This window comes from Chenopodium album, chromosome 3 (genome assembly GCF_948465745.1).
Source record: "Chenopodium album chromosome 3, dcCheAlbu1.1, whole genome shotgun sequence".
Classification (NCBI taxonomy): Eukaryota; Viridiplantae; Streptophyta; class Magnoliopsida; order Caryophyllales; family Amaranthaceae; genus Chenopodium; species Chenopodium album.
This window is the reverse complement of record NC_137836.1, coordinates 39,366,905-39,386,218: the sequence shown is the minus strand read 5'-3', so window position 1 is coordinate 39,386,218 and position 19,314 is coordinate 39,366,905. Positions and strand designations below refer to the sequence as shown.

Sequence of the window (19,314 nt, the reverse complement as noted above, 5' to 3'; positions counted from 1 at the left end):
CATCATGCCAATAAACATCTGGTGTCTGCATATCACTCCATTGTTAGGCAATAAAACGAAGAACAACAGGAATAGTAGGATAATAGCAAACCACATAGAAAACTAAAGCATTAGACCACTTTTATTACCTGCATCAAGCTCAGATTCTTGCAATTGAGCAACTTGCTTCCCATCCTGAACTTTCGGAGCAACATAGGACAGGGGAGCTCCTTTAGCAGCCAGTTTTCCAGAGAAGGGAACAGCTCGATCCTCACCATGTTTATGTGCGTTCTGCTCCGGGGAAGGTATAGAATGATGAGCAGGAACTGTCGACTCAGATCTTCCAGCAACCAATGGAACAGTAAACCCAGAAACCCTAGGTACTGTTCCATTAGAAATCCTCGAATCTGGCCTAGCAGTTGCCTCAGCAAATAGAGCAATGGTCTCAGCATCGCTTCTAGGAATAGCACCACATGCTGGATGCACCAATGCCGGCGCCGGAGTAACCAGTTCATCCACCTCCTGAATCGGACTAGGAACAAATGAAGTGCCTTAATTCCTCAAATTCTGCAAAATTGTGTCTAAAGATTCATGAACAGTTCATGAGTAACCAGTTCATCCACCTTGACCTTCTATTGAACTATATGCAATTAGTTATTAATTTTGACTTCCTTCACGCCGTTGATAATAATTGGGATTCGAATCACCATATTTTCCATTTCAAAGGGGATGAAATAGTTCCATTACCTGATGAGTTCGAGGCTCTACTAGGTTTCCCAGCAAATACTCTCCCCGTGACATATGCCCCTAACTTGTCAGATTACAAACCTATTTTACAAAGATTTTTTGGTTTGAATGACAATGATATGGCCAATATGGGTACTGAAGAAGGCGTGAATTTAGTTCAATTTATTGAACACTTTGTCGCCCCTTGTGACAACTTGACTAAACAACGTTTTAAGATTTGTGCTTTTTGTTTTTGTCTTGTTGTCAATTGTTTACTTAGGACAGGTAAGGAGTATGGAGATTATTCCATGGTGTCCATAGTGGTGCAAATAGAGGAGTGTCACTCACCGGCCCCATTAGCTCTAGCGGAAAACTGTTCTTTGCTTGAATTGCCTTAGAGGAGACCCTGACGAGAACGGTTTCATGGGAAGTCCACTCCTATTACACGCACATTTTTTTTTGTCGTGTTTTCAACGTAAGTAATGAAGTTGTGCTGGTAATGCCACCGCAATCTTCTGAGATGCGAGCGGGTGATGCAAGTTGTGCTGGTAATGCCACCTGCTTATATAACGCAAAAAATTTTTTTTTTTTAAGATTTGGCTCATGGAGCGTTTGCAAATCGTTGATCAGCCACAAAATCTTGGCGCTAACGGAGTGAGAACATTCCCCGGACGTCGAATCCTCTACAAGCATAAGAATGAAGAAGAATTGACATCATTTTTCTGTCATGGGGTTCCTAACATATGCTTTGTGATTCCTTAGTGGAACATAAGTAGTATGATTGAGAATAGTTTCAATTGTCCCTACATTAGGCTTTTAGGCCTTTCTAGCACTACTTACATCTTTCCGTGCAAGGGTAATGAGACAATATGGGATGAAACAAATTATTCCTCCACAAGATTGTGATGCCCCTAAGGATGTGATCTTTAAACCTAAACGAATTCCCCGTTGGATGGAATATTGGTCAAGTCTTCCTAGGTGGGTAGTGAAAAATCCCACGGCGAGTATTGTTTTATCCTCTTTCTACAAGGCGTGGACAAGGGAGAGCTAAATAAGGCTCGATCACAAAATCAAGTCGCTTTGTCCCACAATCAACCTAAGCCTTTGATGCATTCGGCCACTACTACTCCTAATGGCCAAAACAAAGGAGTGAGAAGAAAGTTAGACTTCTCCTCATCATCTAAGGCTCGTTCAAGGGAGCTAAAAAAAACAGGCTCCACCTAAACCCGTGCAAAAGGGTGATAAGTCATTATTATATGTGCTTAATGTCTCTCTTTATTACTAGTTTGAGTATGATTTATATGCTTTTATTGAGATTTCAATACATAAATATTAAATTATGGTTTGTGAAGCCTAATTCTTGAAAGTGTATTATTTTTATCTTAATAATGCTATAATATCGGAAATTAGTGCTTACTTTGCTATGTCGTTATCACCTATGTTATATTACTTTTTTATATCTTGAAAGGTGGTAAAATTAGCATTTGAGGCTAAATATAATACTTGTTGTAGGTGGCCTTTTAGGAAAAAAAAAGTACTTCCTCTGTTCTTAATTACTTGACCCGCTTTGACTTTTACACTATTCACCACTCCTTCTTTGACCGTCTTTTGTGAATAATATGTAAGGAAAAATATATTTATGTATGATCTTTTTGGATTCGTCTCAATAAGTACTATCATAATATATAATTTTTATAATTTTTACTTATGGAAAATTTAAGGTATTGATTGTTAAAGTTTTACATTGACAAGCGTGATCAAAGAAACAGGTAATAAGCGAAAGTAATAAGCTTTGGAACATCAAGTGTCAACCAAAAATACAAAGAAATCCTACTATATACATACTCACGTGATATAATTCAGTGAAAGAGGTAGTGGGTTGAAAACCCATTAACTCAGAAACCTACAAATATTAGAAGAAGCGGCAGCAGCACAGAGATTGAAAAAAAAACCCTCAATAATATACCTACTGTACTTAAGGGGAAGTAGAGGCAGTAATGAATGACTTACACACACGAAAAGACGAAGAGCATCCCGAGAAGAGAATGGAGCATCAGCGAACCACGCATCTAGACCGAGCCTTGAGCAGCGTCAAACCTCTATAATTGGAGTTTACTCTTTTCTCTTTAAGATTATGCAATTAACGATGTCATATATTATTGATTGTATTCTCTTAATTATGATGTCTGGCTAAACTTGTTTTTCTAGATTAGGGATATAGTCTTTTATTATCTATCAATGAATTTAATTACTTTGTTTGGGTTTGATTTATATGAATGTAATTTGATAATCTTGTTTTAATTCGTATGATTAATTAGGCCAATTGATTGTATATGTAAGGTGTTAATCTATTAGCGGAAGTGAACTTTCACTATTAGTTTGTGGGATTATCAAACGTCAAGTAGTATAATTTTCGGAATAGTTATACACTTGGGGTGGGCTTATTGAATTTCTTTTCTTAATGAGTTTATTTCAATAGTTGTGATCACGGAAGTAGACATCAGATTGATTTAAATATACGTTTTCTACCTTGGAAGAGGAGATAACATATTTTTGGTAATTCGATCATTGTTATATTATATTTGTTCAACCCTACAATTATTTTAATTTCATTGTAGAGAGTAATTGATGAAACCCAAAACCTAAACCTATTTCTCATACTTGTTTGCAACTTTAATCATTTCATTTATAGTTTTAGTAGTACTTTTCCCAAAATTTCCGCCGTCTAAATAATATTTTAGTTTCTTAATTTGGTAATTGAATGAACCTCCTTGTGGATACGATACCTTGCTCTCCCTATATTTACTGTAATTGACCCGTACACTTGCGGTAGATTTAGACCCGACCAAGTTTTTGGCGTCGTTGCCGGGGAGGCAATAATTCAATATCATACCATAGAAATTTTCGTATTTGTTTAGACTTTATTTTTTTTTTCTGCTAGTTGTTTATATTCTGTTTTGTGTCGTTTAGAGTGTGAAAAAAAAAAAAAATTCTATTGTTATTTTTTTATTCTGTTTTCTGTATTTTGCAAATTGAAAAATATTTCTGTTACTGCTACCGTACAGATAGCAATAGTTTACAGGAGGAAAAAAATTTCTACCTATTCTAATTTTCTGTTTCAGCATTATACTCTAATGTTTATTGCCTATCTTTATTAGTGTATGCCACGTACTAATCGTTCTCTAATTCTTTTTGATCCAGAAATTGAATGAATGTTGCACGCGTTAAGGAGACTCCAGATTTATGAACAAGAATCTTCTATTCCCAACTTGGAGTCGCTTTTCTCAGAAGGTGAAAACATGGTAGAACCATCGCCTAAGATGTAGCGTGAGTATGCAATGCCCGATGCTAGTTCAACCTCTGCAAGTATAGTAAGACCTCCTGTCCAAGCTAATAATTTTGAACTTAAGCCTGCTTTAATTCATATAGTTCAGCAAGATCAGTTTGGGGGATCACCTGTTAAATGTCCATTAGAACATTTAGCTAATTTTCTTGAAAAATGTGATATCATTAAGCTAAATGGGTTAAGTGAAGATGTTGTTAGACTTAGGTTTTTTTCATTTTCACTAAGAGATAAAGCAAGAAAATGGTTGTCCTCTAAATCGTCTGATCCTTTTACCACTTGGACTTCTTTATCTCAAGCTTTTCTGAATAAATTTTTCCCACCTGCTAAAATGACTAAATTACATAAAGATATTACTAATTTCACTCAAAATGAATTAGAGTCATTGTATGAGTCTTGGGAAAGGTTTAAAGATTTATAACACCAATGTCCTCACCACGGTAACCCTAATTGGCTACTTGTGAAAACTTTTTATAATGGCTTAAATCACTCTATTAGAAGTACTATAGATGCTGCAGTAGGTGGTGCTTTAATGAGTAAGACTACTGAAGAAGCTAATAAGATATTAGAAGAACTTGCTTTTAATAATTATGGTTATTCTAGCGAAAGATTAGTTGCTAAAGAGAGTACAGGGATGTATGATGTGGATGGTATTAACATGTTAAATGCTAAGGTTGATAATTTGACTAAAATTTTCAGTAAAATTAGTAATGTTAGTCTTGTTTCTAGTCCTGATGTGTTTTGTGATAATTATGGGGGTGCACATGCTAGTAATGATTGACATAATTTTGAACAAGCTCAATTTGTTTCTAATTATAATCGATCACAAAATGACCCCTACTCTAATACTTATAATCCTGGTTGGAAGAACCATCCCAACTTTTCATGGAGAAATCAAGGAAACCAAGCTAATAATCATATTAGACCACAAAAATCACCTGGTTTCCCACAAAGACAACAACAATCACAACAAGAGAGACCTTAATGGGAATTGGCTATTGAAAAACTTGCTAATGCTACTTCCGAGAGATTTATAAAATTGGAAAATAAGGTTGATCAATTAGCTAATTCAACTAAGAATATGGAAATTCAAATTGGACAAATAGCTAATGCTATTATATCTAGAAACCAAGGAAGTCTGCTTAGTCAAACTGAGGTTAACCTTAAAGAGAAATGCAAAATGTTCAATCTAAAACTAGTGAGCTAGTAAGTGAAAATGCCAAGATTGAAATTGAAAAGCAACTTTAAGATAAAAACGATGATTATTATAAACCTATTCCTATTAAGCCATATGTACCTCCAATTCCTTTTCCTCAAAGACTTATGCAACACAAAGTGGAAAATCAATATGAAAAGTTTTTGAAAATGTTTAAACAATTGAAAGTTAATATTCCTTTTGTTGATGCTTTGATGCAAATACCCTCTTATGCTAAGTTTCTTAACGAAATTATGTCTAAAAAGAGAAAATTGGAGGACTATGAGACTATTTCATTAAGTGAAGAATGTAGTGCCGTAATTCAACAAAAGCTTCCACATAAATTAAAAGACCCTGGCAGCTTTTCTATTCCCTGCACTATTGGTGATGTTAATTTTTCTAAAGCTTTATGTAACTTAGGTGCAAGTGTTTCTCTCATTCCATTGTCTATTTACAAGAAGCTAGGCTTAAATGATTTAAAACACACTATCGTGTCTTTACAACTTGCTAATAGGTCCATTAAATATCCTCTAGGAGTTGTGGAAAATGTGCTAATGGAAGTTGATAAGTTTATCATACCTGTTAATTTCATTATTCTTGAAATGGATTAGGATGTTAATGTCCCTATTATTCTAGGAATACCATTTATAGCTACTGTTGGTACTATAATTGATGTTAAAAATGGTAGGCTAACTTTTGAAATTGGTGAAGAAGAGGTGCATTTCGATTTGTCTCAACCAACAAAACATTCTCTTGTTTTCTGATCATGTGTATAGAGTTAATGAGATTACTAATTTAGATGGAGAATCAATAGATTTTGTTTATGGAAATACCCTCGAAATATGTCTAACAAGTGCAAGTACAGCTCAAGATAAAAATGTAGACTTAATAGAGATTGAAAATGCTATTAAAACATGCCCGCCATGGAAGGAAAGAGGCAACTCTGAAGTTTTGGAGGAAGCTAGCTTACAATGCAACCCTTACTTTGTTAGAGAGAGAGAGAGAGAATGAGATGGTTCCTAAAGAAGTGCCTGACTTCTTAGAAGACCTTGGCTAAGAACACTCATGAAAGTCAGGCTCGCAACTTAAACACGCGCTACTTGGTAGGAAACCCAAGCTCTTTTCCATTTCCTTTACAGAAATCTTTTTTGTTTCTCTCATTCCTATTTTATTTTTTGTGTCTTTGTTTTTTCTGTTTTGTTTTGCTGTTCAGAATAAAATAAAGGTGGTGAACTAGACACTTCTATTTGAAGAGAATATATAGCTCTTCCAGAATATGTTGCATCAGGGACAACTGTTATGTGTCGTGTGGTGTAGCTTCTTGCTGCCAGTTCAGTTGCTTTTCCTAGTCTGATATGCTGCCCCTCCTATACTCACATGCAGTGGAGCTGCTGAGATTTTCTGATGTGTATGTTTATAACTGAAGGAATAAGCTTCATATTTTGCCATCACGTTTTCTACCTTGGTAGAGGAGATAATATACTTTTGGTAATTCGATCATTGTTATATTATATATGTTCTACCCTGCAATTAGTTTAATTTCATTGTAGAGAGTAATTGATGAAACCCCAAACCTAGAACTATTTCTCATACTTGTATGCAACATTAATCATTTCGTTTATAGTTTTAGTAGTACTTTTCCCATATTTTCCGTTGTCTAAATAATATTTTAGTTTCATAATTTGGTAATTGAACATACCTCCTTGTGGATACGATGCCTTGCTCACCCTATATTTATTGTAATAGACCCGTACACTTACGGTAGATTTAGACCTGACCAAAGGGTGTGAAGATTAAGGAATCTTCAACAAATCCTCGCAAAAAGAAAATTACAAAGAAAAAGGGAAAAGAATTGAAAAACCCTTATTCCAAGGTTGAAGAAGAACGTTTGGGTTAAGAAGAAGAGCGAAGGGGAAAGCTTTAAGGTTGCCGAAAATACTGCAATGGAAACTACTCCTCTGTCTACCGTGACAATTGAGGATATAGTAAAACCTTAGAATGTTACATAATTATTAATAGTTTTAATTTAAATAAAGTGTAATCACTACTATACTTTTTTTTTAATTATTATCTAGTTCAATGATTGATGAGTGACATTTATGTCACTTTTAGGGAGTAGTTTTAGAGCTATTTTCGTGTTTATTTTTCCTTTTATTCTCTTGTTTTCTTTTTAATAAAGTTTCTAGTTTATTTCTTAGTTTTAGTATGTTTTAATTTAATTTATTTTTTTTAATTAGTTTCTAGTTTATTTTCATATTTTATTTGCTTTCGATTTATTTTATTTCTGCTCGGATTCCAAGCTCAAGATGACTCTTTCGAAGAGTAAATGTGTAAAAACGTGCCTCCAAAAGGAGGAAATCCCCTTATTTATAGGGTCCTTAGGAATTGTGCCTCTGATTAGGTCATCAAGCCCTAATCATTGATGGGCTGCGCCGCAATGCGGCTTTCTCGGGATTTGGGGCATAAAGGCCGCCTTTTTTTCCATTTCCTTGGGAGGACACGTGTCAAACAGGGATTGGTCCTATGTGGACTAACCCTAAGGTGACACGTGTCACTCTCTTACTAGACCACGTGTCAGGGTAAAATTACCCCAAACATATGCCCCTCATAGATGTGACGTGGCATCTGACGTGGCATCTGTGACAGGTGTCACTCTTCCATTGGGGGTGATTTTATCGCCAATTTTTTTGACTGTTCACCTTCTGCGGAAATTACGGGGATACCCCTAAATTTACTCCCTATATGTAGTCGTTTACCCTCATTTTTGTACTTTTTACAAAAAATTTAAGAGAGATAAACTATTAGAGAGAGAGAGAGTCTGTTTTCACGTTTGAGTCAAGCACAAGCAATCAAGCTCGTTTCTGCCTGCCCCAGACGGTTCCGCCTAACCTTCAGTCATCAACTTTTTAAAGGTACCGCCTCTGTCTCTCTCAGATCTTTTCATTTTTTTCTCGCTTGTATATACTCTTTGCAATAAATGGATGCATCTCCAACACACACAGCATAGCCTAGGTTAGAGTCCAGCCGGTCACTTGGTACCACTGAGTCTAGGACAGGGAGTGCCGCCTCGAGGTGTTGGGACCACCCTTATACTTGGAATCCGACCGTCTATGTGTCTGTGCAGGACATAATGGCTTGGACAATGCAGACGACAAGAGATCCCAATTATAGGAGCGACGGCTCAGGCGGGCAACTGTATGAGGGAGAGACGTCAAGTAGGGAAAACCAGACGGCTGCTGAGAGGTCTCCCCCGGGTGCCCCCTCAACCCCTGGGGATTCATTCCTTGATGATTGCGATCGGGGAGACGGTGAGGAGGCCATCTCTATGCCTTTCTTGCAAGATGAGCACTCATCCGGGGAAAGCTCCGCCTCAAGCTCCGAGAGCAGTGACGAGCCAATGTCACCGCTTGAGGATAGTGAGGTGGAGGAGAGGAAAAATTGGAGTGAGAAGGATGACCCCTTCCAAATCCACATCTCTGCCAAAGATAGGGCAAACATGGATAGAGACTTGGAGAACTTCAAGCTCATGCGCCCCCTAGCCGGCAATTATACCATCCAGGTTCCGCCTGTGGAAGGAACTGTCTCTTGGAAAGACGACGAGAGGAACGCCAACGCATACTTTGGTTGTTATGAGGCGGCGTTCCTTGTTGGGCTCAGATTTCCACTTCACGAGGCGGTGAAGGCAATTCTGAGAGGTTATGACCTAGGAGTCTGACAACTTACCCCCAACTCTTGGGCTAACCTTCTGGGGTACGTTGCTGCCTGTGAGTTCCAAGGGCTGCATCCCGGTTGGGAGGCCTTTGCCCACATGCATTACTTAAGTCGCAACCCAGGCGGCTGGAGGGCGTGGTATACAATGACCACCCTCCCTTAGTATATGATGACCTTGGACAAGGTGTCCAAGTTCGACGGCTGGAAGCACCGCTTCTACTTGCTGTCTGCGCCCAGCTGGCGCAAAAATTTTGAACTACACCGGTACAATAAGAAGCCCGACCTTCTGGGTTGGAAGTGTTGTCTTCCTCGAATTCCAAAAGTGGATTACGACAAAATAATTGAGACCAACTTTTTGGTTCTTGAAGATGCTACCCTGTCAACCGGGGAAACAATAAAGGTTCCAAAGAACTGGATTCCAAAAAGCGCCTGGTTCAGAGAAGAGGCGTTTTTATCCGCCTGCGGGCTCAGCACAATGTACACCAAACGTATGTGCCTGACCTTAAGACCGTTTGGGGTACATTCTTGCCGAATTTGGCAATTACTAATGTTTTTCGTTCTTCTTTGCAGAGGAAGCTTTAGCCATGCTCCCAGTCGAGAAAACACCCAAAAGGTCCTCCGCGGCCATCCGACGAGACCTGGCGGAAAAGCAGGCGGCAGCTATCAGGGCCAAGGTAAGACGCCTGACTCTTTTTTCCTTAACTTCACAAGTTTAATCTCCGGATGCATAACTAACTTGCATCCACTTTGCAGAGAGGCAAAATCCCAAAAACGTTTGAGAAGACTCTTAAACGGGCCAGGGATGACTCCGCCTCTACCCCCTCCAAGAAAAAGACTGGATCCTCCCAACTCCTGGAGCCAGAGCTGGGAAAACCGTAATGCGCCTTGGGGGCAGGATGACGGAGGTAGATAGCGAGTTTGGCATGGATCTCGTCAACCCCTTGTCCATTGGAAGAGGGGTTACAGCGGCTGCAGGCGGTTCTCGCCAGGCCGTCTCTGAAGGTAAGGTTAACCCATTTGAGTTCCCGCCTGAGTTAGGGTGGCCTTTGCGAGTGAAATCTCACTCCCAACAGACTTCTTCCTCGGATGGTCGGCAACAGATTGGTGCCGCCTATATATTTCGCACTCATCAAGTGTTGATTGTGGTGCATATGTCTCTCCCCGCTGGCCAGACGTCCAGAAGCATGCCAAGGCCATGCTTGACGCAGTCCGGAAGAGGGACAAAGACAACATCCCTAGAATAGAGACGTTCAATCTGGAACGCATTCTATCCCTTCTGGCTGAGGTAAGGTGTAAGAAAATAACAAGTGAACTTCAAGTATTATCGCGCCTGCATATCTAACCTCATTCCTTCTATGGAGGCTCTGTTGCGGGTAGACAGTCTTGAACGTCCATACTCCTGCAAGCGGGAAGAGGTAAAGAGAGCCAACAAATCAGCCAGAGACGCTGAAAAAGTTGCTCTATTCTCTTGTACAATAAATGAACTTGAGACTTGTAGACACCCATTTGTGTCTCCCCAAAACCAACCCAGTGATGAGTACCTTTCACGTCGAATCATAATCGAATGAAACGAAAGTGTGGAAAGGTCTAGTGTTGCGGATAGTTTTTATTTCTTTTCTCTTCTCTCTGTTTTTGAAAACTTATTTTAAGAAAACAGCCAATTCAGTTTGGTTGGTCCATGATATGGGTCCAATAGTAGTGTAGTTGGATGGGACTTGCAAAGGCCTTTCCAACGATATATTATAAGCCCAATTCCGATGAATATTGAGGAAATTATGGCCAATTTACTAAACTGGGCCCGGTTTGAGCTTTATGTACGGCCCAATGATCTTAGGGAGGGCCTAATATGATTTATCATTCCTAATGCAATTAGGAATGGTTTTAGTCTTCTAGATTCTTCTAGAAGGTTCTTTTCATTCCTAATTCAATTAGCATTGATAAATTGACTTTTGTTGACTTTTCAGAGTTTTAATCCAAAATCAAATAGCATTTTCGAGGAAATTATATTATTTTATCCTCCAGTACGGTAAACTTATCAGATTTTCGAAAACGCGTTGGAATTAGGCTTGGCGCCTAACCCCAGGCCTTGGCGCCTGGAACCAGGCCTGGCGCCTGGCGCCAGCTAGCCAGGGTTGGCGCCAGCCCTGTTTTGTGAGCGTTAGACTCTGTTTTGTTTAGTTTATCTTTTTGGCTGATTTTCTCTATAAATATCGTATTTAAAACTCCGTTTTCATTAACTTATTCTCACTAATTATTCACCAATTATCATCATCTACATCTATCATTCACCAATTGATTTAACCATGGACCCTCTTTGACGGTGTCCCATCCACTCGCGCCAACCCTTCACGGTTAGGCTTCCGCGCGGTGCATCCGGACAATTAACCATGGACCCTCTTTGACTAAACCATATCCCGAACTTTAGAGAACTAGAGCCATGGTTAGGTTGCAAACGCATTGCATCATATTGTGCCTACTTGACTAATTGTGCATTATTTGTTGTGCATATATATTCTATGTTTCTCTTAACCGTTTGTTGACTTGTGTTGAGACTAAATCAATTAATGACTTAAAGAACTTTGCCTAATTAATTAATTAATTATTTAATTTGAGTCAATAAAGTCTAATATTTTAATCGGAGTTGACCTAGTACGACTTTAGGCATACCCCAGTTGACTAATAACATCGAAAACAGTCCCAGACCGAAGCTCCACTATTGGCGCCAAGGTCTGAGCTGTAGCGCCACACGATGGAGTGTAGCGCCTGACGACAGTTATGTTGTCTGGCGCCAAGCTCTACAGTGTGACGCCAGTCCTGTCGCTTGGCCGACAGTTCGGATTATTGGTCGAGTCATCACCTAGGGTCTAATTAATCAGTTTTCTGTTTAATTCGGTTAATTTTGCTGTCAATAATGTTTAATTGAATCAATGATCGAGTTTAGGCACTAAGTCCTATGGTCTTACACAAGATTCCAAGCATGTCACTTACACTCAACGCACACACCAATACACATACTTTGACCATGATTAAGAGAGTCTTGTGTGCGCGTTTTTTCCGGCATTTTTTTAAGGGGGGTAAGTCAGATATTAATCCTCCAATAAAAATAATAATACTTAATTCCCTAAAAAAATGTACATTAAAATAAACCATAAAGTCAGGATGATTCGAGTCAAGTAATTAAAACGCAAAATGGTTTAATTTACAGCGCGTGGTCAAGAAAGGAAGGACGATTAATCAAAGATAACCTCTTCGTACAAGTCCAACTTTTCGACAAACCTATAGCTCGCAAGAGAAAAGCTAGGGTTATAATGGCAACTTAAGAAGAAGTAAATGATCTTAAGAACCAACTGGCTACTGTGACTGAGACACTGAAGCTTCTCGCACTTAGGATCGATGATCCCGTGAAGCAACAACAAATGGACCTCATGCAAGAGAGTTTAAGCAAGTTGTCCAGCGACTACAAGTTTCAAGAGCTTACATCACAAGGGGTCTCGGTGGACAAAGATCTTCTTCCGCAGAAGTTCAACGCCAACGACATCCCAAAATTCAGAGTAATTGACAACCCTTACTTTCATTTAAGAGCGTTTGAAACAATAATGAGTATCAAGGGTATCGATTAGAAGGTCTTTCCTTCTCTTTTCTCACTATCTCTCGAGACCGTTTGCCAACAATGGTTCTTTTCTCTCGAGAAAGAAAAGACCTCTACCTGGGAGTCTATAGCAAACGCTTTCGTTGATAGGTACAAGTGCAACATTCAAGTCGAGACTGAGCATAGAGAACTTGAAATCCTCAAACAGAAAGAGAATGATGGCTTCACCTCTTTCTTTAACAAGTGGAGAGAAACCTCAGCTAAGATGATTCAGGTGCCAAGTGAAAAAGAGTTTGTGAGACTGTTTATCAAGAATCTCCAAGAAAAATATTCCAAGCATCTTAAATATCAAAATAATCTCCATACCTTCAAGGCCGTTTATGACATTGGGATCAATATTGAAGATGACTTGGCTAAGTTAAAAGCTGCCAACAATAACTCCAACAGTGGATGGAAAGGAAAGAAGAACGACAATCCTTCTTCTTCCAAAACCGCCCACTCAAATAATGTTAGCACCTTTAATTTAGGTGAAGTTCTTGCCATGAACAACCAAGGACAGAAGAAGCCATTTAGGAGGAACTTCACTCCTATTGGCATGAGTTATGACACCGCATTTGATCGATTAAATGCAAAAGGTCTTATAACTCCTATTAGACCATTTGGGGACCCACCAGTTGAGAAGAGGCCAGTTAACTAGAACCCCAATGCACACTACAAGTATCACCAAGGTAGGGGCCATTCCACTGAAAGCTGTTGGAAGCTTAAGGAAACTATCCAAGACCTAATCGACAATAACAAACTGTCGTTGCCCCCTGCCAGTAAGAAGCCAAGCATCGACAATGCACCTCTAGCTCATACTCTAGCTATCTCCGATGAAGAAAACGAGGTTGACCCCTCCTCTCTCATTAAACCTGTCAAAGAAATCTGTGCCGTAGAAAAAGAAGAGGAGATCTTTTTCGATGTCAAAGATAGCCTTCCAGAACCGGCAAATAAGGAAGATATACAATTGCTCACACTGTCTATGAAGGAGGCATCGCAACTACTACGTGAAGCTCTCAAAGTTATGAACGAACTCCATAAGAAATATGATGAGCTTCCACTTCCAAGAGAAGAACCTAAAAGAGAATTCACACCAGTGAGAATGACTTATGAGGCAAAGCACTTTCCCTTACAAGTCACTGAAAAGCCCAAGAAGAGCAATAAAATCTACACTCCAATTGGGATCCCATATGCGCAAATGTTCGAAATGCTCTCCGAGAGTGGTGAGGTCAAACCTCTCGAACCGAGACCATTCGAGTCATTGAAAAGGACAGACAGATATTACTATCAGTATCATCAAACAGGGGGTCACACTATAGAAAACTGTTTCAAATTCAAGGATTTGGTACAGAAAATGATTGATGAAAAGAAACTAGTCCATGTTCAACAAGAAGAGGATACAACCATTAATGGAGTTTGGGACAGTGATGAAGAAGATGTCTATCTAAAGGACATAGTAGGACCTTCAACTTCTGTGTCATACACCACAGATGACATTTGGGCTGAAGAAGATTCATCAATAAATGTCCTCACAAGATCCGGGAGAATGCAACCTCCCGTTTCAACGCAACCTATGCCCACCATACATCAAGTTCCCATACCTATCATCAAAGACAATGACATTGTTAAAAAGTTTAAGAAGACAAAAGTTGAGATGAATGTGTGGAAACTTCTGGCAACATCTCGAGAACATAGGTTGGCTGTAATGAATGCCTTGGATAAAGTCGGGATAGATTCTGACACTACTCCTGAGGGACTAGCCAACTTCCTCACAAGTGACCTTCCTAGTCCGATTAATTTGATCACCTTTTCTGACAAAGATTTACCCCCAGAAGGTGACAAACATTACAAGGCATTAAACCTCACGGTAGTCTGCAAAAGGATGAATGTTCCTATGACCCTTGTAGACAATGGATCGGCTATCAATGTCTGTCCACTTAGAACCGCGAGGATGCTCGACATAAGGGATGAGGACTTAACTCCGTCCACACAAGGAATAAGAGCGTACGATAATACTTGTCGTCAAGCTCTTGGCAAGATTACCCTAAATGTAACGGCAGGAGCAATAGAACATGCTACTACTTTCCAAGTAGTAGACATCAAAGCTTCATTCAACTTATTTTTGGGACGCCCTTGGCTTCATGATCTAAAGGCCGTCCCTTCATCTCTCCACCAACAAGTGAAAACTATAGTTAGAGGAATTCCAATCACCATCGATGCTTCGCCTATGAGAATCAAATCCATAGAGAATCCAATCATTAATGTGGAGCACGACGAGGATGATGAAGACCTATGGGGCTTTAACGAAGAAGTCTCCTTAATCCAGGAGGATGAAAGGACATCTCTTTGCCATGACCCGCATTCCAACATGACCGTCAACGCCATGCTGAAGAAACAAGGACACTTTCCTGGAATGACTTTAGGAAAGAAGAAAGGAATAGCAAAACCGTTGGAGTCACCTGGCCTCCCTAAGTTAGACACTTTCGGACTTGGTTTTGAACCAACTCGGAAAGATCTCAAGCGAGCCTAGGACAAGTTGAAAGCACGTAGGGACGCTCGCATTCAAAAGAAAGCAATTCCAATGGATCAGTACCCTCTTACGCTTAATGGTCAGTTCATAAAAGAAGGAGAGGACTATCCCTGCCATGAATTTTCCCGAGCCATTTGTTGTAAACGACATAAGAAAACCGGGATTCGAGATTTTCTTGGATTGCTACTTCACTGATGAAATCCCAACTCCCGTCCATAAGGAGAAAGCACCCCCATGCTTTGACTTTAACGTCATGGGATTACTGTTTGGGCGAGAAAAGAATGAGTCAACTTATGAAGAAGATTACTCCTCGCTCATTCAAACGGTCCTACAAAGTGAAAGCTTTGACCCCTCGAAGCTAATTACTCCAGCCGAAGGCTCACTACAAGGATGACGCAAGACTATCAAATTGACTACTCCAAGCGGAAGGAAGATATCAATCACGACAGGGCAAGGACCGATGTTTGAAGAGTCGTCTGAGTCAGAGTCTTTTCCTTTAGAGTCTTCTAAGTCTCTAGTAGTAGCACCTCCCCCTCCTATTTCTTCTCCTAGGATAGTTAGTAATCCAGTCCCTGAGGACATATCATTCTTTGATGTAATGATCTCAGAGTATAATAATATTTCTCATTCTCCTTACTTCTTGTGTTCTTCTCTAACCCAAGATGACGAGCATTGCTTAGCTAACGATGAAAAAGACATAGAAATTATTAAAGCAATGGAAACACTCGAAAAGAAAACACCAGTATTTGAAGAAACTGAAACGGTTGATATCTCGAATGATTCAACCCATAAAAGAGAAGTTAAAATCGGATTACCATTGAATAAACAAGAGAGAACCGATTTAATTAACTTACTTAAAGAATTTATCGATGTATTTGCTTGGTCATATGAAGATATGCCAGGCATTAATAGAGAAATAGCTCAACACACTATACCACTAATTCCAGGAATGAAACATGTAAAACAAAAGTTGCGTCGAATGAAACCCGACGTAGCACTTAAAATTAAAGAAGAAGTTCAAAAACAAATAACTGAAGGTTTCATCAAGGTATCCAAATACCCCGAATGGGTCGCCAACGTCATCCCATATCCAAAGAAAGACGGAAGGGTAAGGATGTGTGTCGACTATCGAGATCTAAATAAGGCAAGTCCAAAGGATGACTTCCCTTTGCCACACATCGATATTCTGGTAGATAACACGGCAAATCACGCGCTTCTCTCATTCATGGATGGATACGCAAGGTACAATCAGATTCTCATGACAGAAGAAGACATGGAGAAAACAACCTTTATAACACCATGGGGCACTTACTGCTACACGGTAATGCCATTCGGGTTAAAAAACGCGGGTGCTACTTACCAACGTGCAGCAACTGCCTTACTCCATGACATGATGCACAAAGAAGTCGAGGTATATGTCGACGACATGATTGTAAAATCAAAAGACCGTCCAGGCCATCAAGTAGCCTTAAGGAAATTTTTCGAAAGGCTAAGAAAATATAACATGAGGTTGAATCCATCAAAATGTGCTTTTGGAGTCACCTCAGGAAAGCTCTTGGGATATGTCATAAGCTCTAGAGGAATAGAGGTAGACCCAACCAAGATTAAAGCAATCATGTCAATGCCAGCGCCGAAGACTGAGAAGCAGATTCGAGGATTTATTGGTCGGTTGCAATACATAAGTAGGTTCATATCAAAACTGACGACGATATGTGAACCAATCTTCAAGAAGCTTAAGAAGAATGTACCAGTAATATGGGATGACGAGTGTCAAAAAGCCTTTGAAAAGATCAAAGCCTATCTCGCAAATCCTCCCGTATTAGCACCAGCACTTCCCGGAATACCTCTTAGGTTATATTTGACGGTTACCAAAGAGACAATGGGAGCCATGCTAGCACAAGAAGTAGAAGGCAAAGAGAACGCAATTTACTACCTAAGTAAAAAGATGCTCGAATACGAAACACGCTATACACCGCTCGAGAAATTGTGCCTCGCCTTGGTGTGGGCCACAACTAAGTTAAGACATTACATGCTGGTGCATACCGTTTTCGTAGTCTCCCGATTAGATTCACTCAAATATCTATTCGAGAAATCTACACTCAATGGACGCATATCAAGATGGATAGTCAATCTAGCCCAGTTTGATGTAAGGTTTATGCCACAAAAAGCTATTAAAGGATCTGTGGTGTCAGACTTTCTAGCAGATTTTCCAATAGAAGACTCGGCACCAATACAAGACAATAACTTTCCAGATGAAGACCTAATGGTCACTGAAGATGATACTTGGACCTTGTATTTCGACAGAGCCTCAAACCAAAAGTGATGTGGCGTCGGAGTGCTACTAGTATCACCTAAAGAGGAGCATGTTCCAATCTCCATAAAGCTTGATTTCGACGTTACCAACAACGCTGTTGAATATGAAGCATGCGTGGTAGGCCTTGAAACAGCTTTGGCATTGGGAGTGAAGAAGTTAAGGATATTCAGAGACTCTTCTTTGATCATCAATCAGATATCTAAAAGATGGAAAGTGAGGAGCAAAAGCCTAGCCCCTTACCAAACCTATCTGGAAACTCTTACCGATCAGTTAGAGAAGGTAGAATATACATATCTACCTAGAGAAGAAAACCAATTTGCTGATGCCTTGGCAAGATTAGCCTCAATGGTTAGGATTTCCACGGAAATCGAGCAATTGCCTCTAACTATCGAAAAAAGGCACAAACCAGCATACATCCAATCTATAGAAGACGACGACTTAGTCCAAGAAGAAGAAGAAGAAGAAGAACCGTGGTACACAGACATACTCAATTATGTCACCAATGGAGAATACCCTCCTCATGCTGGCAAAAGAGCAAAGCGAGCATTGAGACTTTTGGCTTCTCAATATGTACTCATAGACAACGAGCTACATAAAAGGGTACCTAAAGGTCGAGATCTCTTATGTGTAGGAAAGATGGATTCACAAAGAGTAATGAGAATAGTTCACGAAGGAATCTGTGGCACTCATGTAAATGGCAAAATGTTAGTCCAGAAAATAATGCGAGAAGGATATTATTGGACTACAATGAATAGGGATTGCCATCAATACGTAAAAAGATTCCCTAAGTGCCAAATTTACGCCAACTTACAACATGTCCCTCCATCTTTGCTCTACACCAACACATCGCCATGGCAATTCTCTACATGGGGAATTGACATAATTGGCAAAATCACTCCCCTAGGAACAGGAGGCCACGAGTTTATCCTAGTAGCAATCGATTACTTTACAAAGTGGGTCGAAGCGCAATCATACGCTAAACTCACTGCAAAACTTGTAGCACTCTTTATCGAAAGAAATATTATATGTCGATATGGAGTCCCACATGAGATGATAAGTGACAATGTAACTCACTTTCAAGCCGAATGTGAAGAATTGCTACAAAAATACGGCATTCAACATCATCATTCTTCCCCTTATAGACCTCAAGCAAACGGAGCAGTCGAGGCAGCTAATAAAAATTTAAAGACTATCATCGAGAAAATGATGGAAAATTATAAGGATTGGCCTGACAAGCTTCACTTCGCATTGTGGGGTTATTGCACGTCAATCCGTACATCAACAGGAAATACGCCATTTTCCTTGGTATATGGAATGGATGTCGTACAACTTGTCAAATTAGAAATACCATCTCTACGCATTGCGCTAGAGAGTAAACTCGATGAAGTTGAATGGACTAGGGCAAGATATGAAGAATTGATTCTACTCAACGAGAAACGACTAGAAGCTCTACATCATACTCAGTGTTACCAAACTCGTATGGCTAGGCATTTTAATAAGAAGGTCAAGACAAGAAATATCAAAGTAGGAGATTTGGTATTAAAAGCGCTAAGGAAAAATGTTTTAGACCCAAGGGGAAAATTTAGACCTAACTGGTCTGGCCCCTACATTGTCAAAACAATCCTGTCAGGAGGTGCATCAAAACTAACTGACATGGATGGCATTGAATTTTCAAACATGACCAATCTTGACCAACTTAAAAAATACTACCCATAATTACTTGAGTAGGATACTCAAGAGAGCTACGTTCGGCCTGATTCCTTAAGAAAGGATACGTAGGCAACCCTTTACGGGTGCGACCACTTTATTTTTCGACATCTCCGCGTTCCAGAATTAATTAAAAATTCAACAGAAAATCGGCGAATTGTTGGCGTCACAGAACAGAGCC

At 39.7% G+C, this 19,314-nt stretch overlaps 1 non-coding gene across 1 annotated transcript; it reads right to left on the bottom strand.

The window, feature by feature from the left end:
* Positions 1 to 4,388: 4,388 nt before the first annotated feature.
* On the bottom strand, positions 4,389 to 4,492 carry LOC145626025 (small nucleolar RNA R71). The gene has a single exon (XR_014110908.1). It is a non-coding gene; the product is annotated as a small nucleolar RNA R71 (small nucleolar RNA).
* Positions 4,493 to 19,314: the final 14,822 nt, after the last annotated feature.